Source organism: Orcinus orca, chromosome 7 (assembly GCF_937001465.1).
Source record: "Orcinus orca chromosome 7, mOrcOrc1.1, whole genome shotgun sequence".
NCBI lineage: Eukaryota > Metazoa > Chordata > Mammalia > Artiodactyla > Delphinidae > Orcinus > Orcinus orca.
The window spans coordinates 64,773,734-64,782,639 of NC_064565.1; positions in this window are offsets into that span (position 1 = coordinate 64,773,734).

Genomic DNA, 8,906 nt, shown 5'->3' on the forward strand with positions numbered 1-8,906 from the left:
TCCTCTCTTAAGATAAAAACACAGCTTGCAAGGCCACCAACATGTATAACACTATTTTTGCTTTCAGAGGTGAATATCATGTAGCTTTTTCTTTTTGTGCCCTTTCCATTTCAAACCCTAATCTCCCAGTTCTGCCAGCTAGATCAGCACCTCTGCCAAGCAGAGCAGAAATTATGTTCTGAGAAAAGCAAAAGAGAAAGTCACAATAATGGTTTTCAAAATATTATCCCATTAAATTACCTGAAGGAAAAGAGTTAAGTCTTGTTCTCGTGCATTCCTTAAGCCATTTCCCATCTACATAGCCACCAAAATTCATCTTTTTAAAATGACAGATAAAGTCATAGAGACAGAAAATAGATTAGAGGTTACCAGGGCTGGGAGGAGAAGGAAGGGGGAGTCATTGCTTAGTAGGTACAGAGTTCTGCTTGCAGCGATAGAAACTTTTTGGTAATAGGTAGCAGTGATAGTTACACAACATTGTGAATATAATTAATGTCAGTGAGTTGTACCCTAAAAAGAGTTAAAATGGTGTGTTTTATGTTATATATATTTTACCACAATAAAAATAAATAAACCAACAAATAAATAAAATGCCAGAAAAAATGTCCATTAAGGGAGTAGAGCATCATGCCCACCCCTAAAGCTTCATATGTCTCTTCCTACACTACTCCTTTTTATTTTGCTTTCTAATGTTTATGTATACTTTTGGAGGTTAAAGAATGTGCCTGAGACATGCTGCAGTGGTAACCACCTTGTTTTGTTTGCTCAGCTGAATAGCTGTACATAAAAGCACTTTTCTTAGTACATGATTTCTCCCATGTATATTTAATAACGTGGGGGTAGGAGAAGTGACTTAGCCACTCACACCAAGATTCCTTTTACAGAGAGAGACTTTATTTGAGCAGAGCTCTGAGATGAAAGGGAACCAGAGCTGGGGAAGGCACCACTTCAGCTATTCCATACAGCAAAGGAGAGAGAGGGAACACCTGAATTACATTTGAGCCTGTCAAACCCACCTCCCTGATTAATTTACAAAGTATTTTCCTTCTAGGATTGTATATAATTTTTTTAAAATTTATTTTTGGCTGCGTTGGGTCTTCATTGCTAGACGCAGGCTTTCTCTAGTTGGGGCGAGAAGGGGCTACTCTTTGTTGCAGTGAGGGGGCTTCTCATTGCGGTGGCTTCTCTTGCTGCAGAGCACGGGCTCTAGGTGTGCGGGCTTCAGTAGTTGTGGCACGTGGGCTCAGTAGTTGTGGCTCGTGGGCTCTAGAGCGTGGGCCCAGTAGTTGTGGTGCACGGGCTTAGTTGCTCCTCGGCATGTGGGATCTTCCCGGACCAGGGCTCAAACCCATGTCCCCTGCATTGGCAGGTGGATTCTTAACCACTGTGCCACCAGGGAAGTCCCAGGATTGTATATAATTTTATATAGTTGTAGGATTAGCAGAATCTGCTTCATATTTTTGTATCCTGGAAAGATTTATCTAAATCAAGAAACCCAAAGCTCCTTATTTAGGAGAACCAAAGCATATTTTTAAAAAGTTCATGGCTGGAAGCAAATGACAGTACATTAACTAAGGCAATGATGGTAGAAGGACCAGATGAACCAGAAGAAAGGGAAATATGAGGAAATTAAAAGCAACAAATAAAGTAAACATATCTAAAATCTAAGTGGGGGGCTTCCCTGGTGGCACAGTGGTTGAGAATCTGCCTGCTAATGCAGGGGACACGGGTTCGAGCCCTGGTCTGGGAAGATCCCACATGCCGCGGAGCAACTAGGCCCGTGAGCCACAACTACCGAGCCTGTGAGTCTGGAGCCTGTGCTCCGCAACGAGAGGCCACGATAGTGAGAGGCCCACGCACCGCGATGAAGAGTGGCCCCCGCTTGCCACAACTAGAGAAAGCCCTCGCACAGAAACGAAGACCCAACACAGCAAAAATTAATTAATTAATTAATAATTTTAAAAAATAAAATAAAATCTAAGTGGGGATCTAAGCAAATAGAATGTAAAGAGGTTGGGGATTATTGAAAAAACAGGCAATCCTGAATGACTTTTCCATTCTTTAAGCCTTCACAGAGAGTTATTTAAATATCCTCCATCAACAATGTCTTGAGTATTACTATATTCACAGCAACATGAAAGTATTTGTCCTTGCTTCTACAAGGAAGGATATTTCATAACTGCCACTCAGGGTAATTGAATCTTCTCTACCTTTTACGTGTTCAATGTGATAAGACTGTAGCCAGGGCCAGAGATAGGTAGCAGAATAGGAATAGCTATTATGGTGTGACTTGTTGAAAGAGCCGCTGTCAAAAATCAAATTCCTCCACTGACTTGCCTCAGTGGCCCAAATTCCCACCCTTTGAAAATGTTTGCTTTGAGTCAAGGTATTATTGTCACAAGAAATTTTCTTAAAATATAACTCTCTCATAACCCAAAGCCATGGGACTCATTTGTCAGTGTGAGCTCAGAAGGCCATGAGGAATAAGGCACAGGACAGCTAAGTTTCTGTGTGCAGAGGGACCCATGGTCTGCTCTCTCCCGGTCTCAGTCAGAGGTCTCTCCTCACCATACACATTAGCATGCTTTTCTAATTTAATAGCCCATATTTCTACTGATGAGTATCTCCCTTCAATTTTAATCATATTCATCCTCATTCTTCCTACAAAAATAAGCAGGCAGTTCTTAATTTACAAACAAGCAGTTCTTAATTTACAAATATAGTAATTTTGGCCTCCCGCTGCCAATAAATTCTGAAAAACAGTGGAGCTTTTGGTGAATCTGGGGCTCTGATGAAAGCAAGAGAAGGCTGCTCCAGTCAAGATGAGCCTAGGCTGGCTGAGTCAAAGGACAATCCCACTGGCCTACCTATATAGAGGTCATTTTCTCCCTCTCCTCATCCCCAAATCTTTTCCACATATTGCCTAAAATCCACTATAGAGTTTGCTTTGATTAATAAAATTCAAGTGTACCTGAGAGAGTTCAAGTAAGCTCTTTAAGACTAATGGGAGCATGACGAAAAGTACACAGACGCCAAATTGGAGGCAATTCAAATATCAAAAGGAATAATGACTGCAATTAACTATAAAACATTTAATAAATAAAAAACCCATGGTAATGTGATTATATAAGAGGATGTCCCTGTTTTTAGGTTATGCATGTTATATTAGGGGAAAAGTGTCATGATATTTGCAATGCATTTCTATACAGATAGATAAAGAATAAATGACAGATGGTTATCAATTGTTGAACCTAGTTGGTGGGTATAAAGGTGATTTTTGTACAATTCTTTCAACTTTTCGGTATTTTTTTTCTATAATAAAAAGATTGGGGGAAAGTAGCCCTGAGAAAAATTAAAGGTCTGTCAGTCAATTCGGGTGTTAATCTCATTTCTTTCAATCAGATGAAAGCTGAGACCAACTGTACTGACGGCAACACCCCCCCCCCCAAAAAAATTCTTTTTCTTACAGTCTTACACTTCATACTATTTTCATTTTGTGTGTGCACTGACCTTTCTCAGCCACATAGAAGTCAGGTTGCTGCGTGTTGTTAAAATTAAAATAAATCAAAATTAGGGTGGTACGGGTAGTGGTGGTATTGGCAAGCTTGAGAAATAAAGATAAAACTGAGGGCTGGCCAGTGATAGCTACCAAGATATCACAGTAAGAAATGCCAGATCCAAGTTGTTACTTGGGGCACTCCCAGTTGCATGAAAGTAATCCTGTGCTGGGGAACCTGTCCACCAAAATTAAGTCCATCTTCTTTCTAGGACTCCCATCTCTCCTTCCTCTCACTCCATCTGCCTAGTTCCTTCCTAACATTTGCCTCCCATTTCATGTTGAGATTCCTCCCAGATCCATTCAAAACTCTGTGACTTGCTCCCAGGACTGGAGCTGACAATTCACCCTCAGCTTCTCCAGTTCTGAGCCCCTCTTGCCCTAGTATTGCAGTTCTACCTACCATTCATGTAGGATGGGATATGAATTTCATTAACCAGACATCAATATCCCATGCTTGAGGGTTCTCAGGCATGTATACCATTCACATTTTTCCCAGGGAAAGTGGCCACTCCAGGGAGAGCAATGGATACACTTCACAAAGTCCCTCCAGAGGTTCCATACCTCAGTGTTAACAAAACCTCATGGGAGGGAGAGGAGAAAATGAAAGAGGGAAAGCTCCAAAAGGAAGCAGGGACAGTACTGAAAAAGAGAATCAATGTTCTTAATAAAGACAAGAGAGGAGAACACCAAAAGGAGGGATAGGCAGTAATGTCAATCCCTGGGTTAGGGAGGTGTTAATGGACTGCATGCTTGTGTCTCCCCAAAATTCATTTGCTGAGATCCTAATCCCAATGTGGTGGGCCTTTAGCAGGTAATTAGGTCATGAAGGTAAAGTCCCCATAATGGGATTAGTGTCCTTATAAAGAAGAAACACAAGAGCTAGTGCTCATGCTCTCACTGGTTCTCTCTCTCTCTCCTTCTCTCTGCCATATGAAGACACAGTGAGAAGACAGCCATCTGCAAACCAGCAAGAGGGCTCTCACCAGAATCTGATCATGCTAGCATCCTGATAGGCTTCCCAGCCTCTCGAACTGTGACAAATAAATGTTTGTTTTTTAGTTCACCCAGTCAATGATATTTTGTTAAAGCAGCCTGAAATGACTAAAACAGGAGGATTAACATTGAGAATAGGGAAATTAATTTGACAGCTAGATAGTCTTTTGTGACTTTGGAGAAAGAATTTCCATAACCTGGGGCAGAAACTAGATTCTGAACACATAAGAAATGAGTGGCTGATGAGGAAGTGGAGGTAGATCACAAAATTAAAAATGAATAAATCATCCAAAAGAGACTGAGAGCCTGCTCTAGACAGGGCACTATACTAGGCACCAGGGCCAGCATCAAGGTTGTACAGGGCCCTGCATTCATAAGGGTCCTGGCTTGGCTTAATGCTCAGGTGTCACTGTCTTGAAATTTTTAATAATTTTTGAGGAAGGGGCCCTGCATTTTCATTTTGCACTAGGCCCACAAATTATACAGTAGGTCCTGCAGAGCACTGAAAGGGACCCAAAAATTTCATTCATTGTTCATTCACTTATTTATTCAACAACAAATAAATGAATTGCTTACTATGAGCCATCCAGTCTCTGGAGACATGATGAAAAAAGGTAGCGAACATGACAGATGCATGACGGAAAATCTTTTAAGAAAATGTTGTTACTTCCAAGAATATTAAAATGTAAATACAGCTATGACATGACATTCTACCTCATCTCCTTAGTTGTAGAGGCTATATGGCCCCGGTCAATTTATTCAACTTCCTAAGCCCTAGTTTACTCACCTAAAAAAAATGACAATAATAATAAGGCCTACTCCTAAGGTTGCTATGGGAATTAAGTGAGATCAAGAACATAAGGTGCTTACAACAGTGCAAGGTACAGGGTAAGTGTTCAATAACGTGAGTGACCATGGTGAATTTCCAGCAGCCAGAATCTCCTGGCACATAGTAAGAGTTCAATAAATGACTGGTTTGGTAAGTGGGTGGTAAAAAGGAAATTTCAGATCTAGATAGTTTTATATGTTCTGTAATGAAACAGATATGGCTATGTATACACATTTATATATATTTAAGGCTTTGATTAGGCCTAGAAGAGAACGTAAAAGTGTATGTACCAAGTTACATTGACTGCAGTCAAATCTGTGTAATAGGATTTGGGGGGAGAGATGTTTGTTTTGTTTTGTGTTTTACTTCATATACTCATTTAAAAACCAAGAATTTAGAAAAATAAAGCTATTAGCATGTTCTGAATATAGTGGCAGATAACAAAGCTTATAGTATATTACAATTCCTCCCTTCTAAGAATTACCCTCCTCCTGTCGAAAATATTTTCATTCAATTTCTCTTTTCTTTCTTTCAGTTCTGACTCTGTCATATTTGCTCTTAATTTTGGGGAAAAAAATCACCGCCTTGACCTGTAAAACAGCTTCCTCATTCATAAAATGAGGCACATAATACAGACAGAGCTTCCTAACTGGTGGACTTTGGTGTGCTGGTGTCCTGAATGTAAGTGAGAAATTGGCCCCTCCTGCACGGGGCAGTTGAGAGCAGTCAGGGGCAACCAGAGCCCTTTGGGCTACTACCTCTGGCCATGAGCAGCCTTGTTTAGGTCTCCTCAGGCACCTGTGCAGAGCAGTCTGAGGTGTATGCCAAAGAAGCAACCAGCACTTACAGTTCTGCTGTCTGCATGCGGCCAAGAAGATGCCACATCTGGCATATATCTGCAAAGCATCCCACTGCCTGTCATGGACCGAAGATCCTGGAGCCAGTGCAGGAGACCCATGGGGCACAGCACACAGCCTCAGGGGTAATCTGTCAGGGGATGAGAGAGGAGCCTTGGCAGAGTGTAGTTTTCTGGTGGGCTCAGCTCCAGGCAATGCCTTTAATATCTGTCTAAACATATACTGGCCATCTCTATCCCTTTGCAGCAGTACAGTCTTTGAATAGGGCCCAGGTTAGCTATTGACAATGCAGGCATGTTCTGAAAGCTAGAGTTTCAATGTGGAAATCTTGATATAAAAATGTACTAAAAATGTACTATTGGGATTGAAATTCATTTGCATTATCTTATGAAATTGCAACATATTTGTTAATAAACTAAAAGGAAGAGTTGTAAGAATTGTTATTCTTTAAATATAATTACAATTGTACTTTTTTTTTTTTTTTTTTTTTTTGCGGTACGCGGGCCTCTCACTGTTGTGGCCTCTCCCGTTGTGGAGCACAGGCTCCAGACGCACAGGCTCAGCAGCCATGGCACACGGGCCCAGCCGCTCCGCGGCATGTGGAATCTTCCCGGACCGGGGCACGAACCCGTGTCCTCTGCATCGGCAGGCGGACTCTCAACCACTGTGCCACCAGGGAAGCCCCCAATTGTACATTTTGAACGGTTGTATAAAATGGTTTTAAATATTTTATCACCCACTCTCTTAGGTGATCAGAGTCCCTCACTGATAATTACTATTCAGAATATGAGTTTATCATTAAAAAAGTCTAGATCATGGGCTTCCCTGGTGGCGCAGTGGTTAAGAGTCCGCCTGCCGATGCAGGGGACATGGGTTCATGCCCCAGTCCGGGAAGATTCCACATGCCACGGAGTGGCTGGGCCCATGAGCCATGGCCACTGAGCCTGCGCATCCGGAGCCTGTGCTCCGCAACGGGAGAGGCCACAACAGTGAGAGTCCCCCGTACCGCAAAACAAAAAAAAAAGTCTAGATCAGAAACTGAATAAAGTCATTTCAACCATAAAATCTAATATCAAAGTATATTCACAGGAACAAATTCAAGTCAGTTATTAAAACATGTGGAAAATTTTTATTTGAAAGTTTTATCCAAATTCAATTTTTAATATCTTCCCTAATACATTGTATTTTACTTTATCATAATTATTTAATTTAAAGAAAATGTGATAATTTTTTTTTACCATCATTTAGATGCCTCTAAATCTCTTCTTTTATGTAACCTAGTGTGCTGTACAAAAATTAGCATTTTCTAGGATTCCCCTGGTGGTGAAGTGGTTAAGAATCCACCTGCTAATGCAGGGGACACAGGTTCAATCCCTGGTCTGTGAAGATCCCACATGCCGCGGAGCAACTAAGCCTGTGCGCCACAGCTACTGAGCCTGTGCTCTAGAGCCTGCGAGCCACAACTACTGAGCTCATGCACCGCAACTACTGAAGCCCGCGTACCTAGAGCCCGTGCTTGGCAACAAGAGAAGCCACTGCAATGAGAAGCCCGCGCACCGCAACGAAGAGTAGCCCCCGCTCGCTGCAACTAGAGAAAGCCCGTGCACAGCAACATAGACCCAACGCAGCCAAAAATAAATACATAAAATAAATTTATTTTTTTTAAATTAGCATTTTCTCTATGTGTTGTGATGTGAAAGAAGTTGAGAGGCCCTGATATAGATTATTCATAAAATCAGTCTGCCACCCCATCCCACCCTAGGACCCTTGTCCTCTGCTCCCTACCCCATATACTCTCTGTCTCTCACATTTCAAAAACAGCCAGGGTTACAAGGATAGAAAACAGCCAAGGTTCAAGTCTGTGTCCAACAGGGTCAAGAACTCCAACAGGGATATTTGTACGAGATACCACGTGGCCCCAGAGCTGGAGAGGAGGCTTAGATAAAAGCATAAAAAATAGCTAATGTCTAAAAACTACAGAATCTGTGTGAACAACATATCTGGGAGGAATCCACATTTTACTGTAGGACAAAAGACCTGAACAAATGGACTGACATACTGTGTTCCTGGATGGAAGTACTTAGTATCCCATCCCCCACCATTTCTCAAATTAATATGAAAACTTCATACAATTCAAAGAAAGAATAACAGAAGTTATTGATTAGAAATAACTTGGTTAGAAAACAACTAGACAAACATGCACTAAAGTGAAGCCAAGTGATCAGTTTTCTTGCAGTTTCTCATAGGTACCTTGGTTTGAATACCATCTCCCTAAGGTCTTTAACGTCACGTTTTTCTACATACTCAGAAGTGACCAAGTTATTCAAGACTATTTCATAGTAATCAAACTCACAAAGCTTTTACATATTAACGAGACACTAAGAGTAGAAATTTTCCCAATATCTCAAATACTATTGTTGGCTATCAGGAGTACCTGATAAGCAGAATATGTAATAATTTGCTTCTGATAATAGAATCAGAGCAACCAGAGGAGGGTTACTTTGCTTGGAGGGTTGTTTTCATCCAAGATACAGTAAGGTCTGGTGACTGGTTTCTGCCCCAGAACAGAGTACCTTTTGTTAGTGTCTCCCAAATCAGACACTATTCCACTTGGGCAATGCTAGATAAACATCAACAACTGTTATTCTTTGTGCTCATTTTCTTCCCC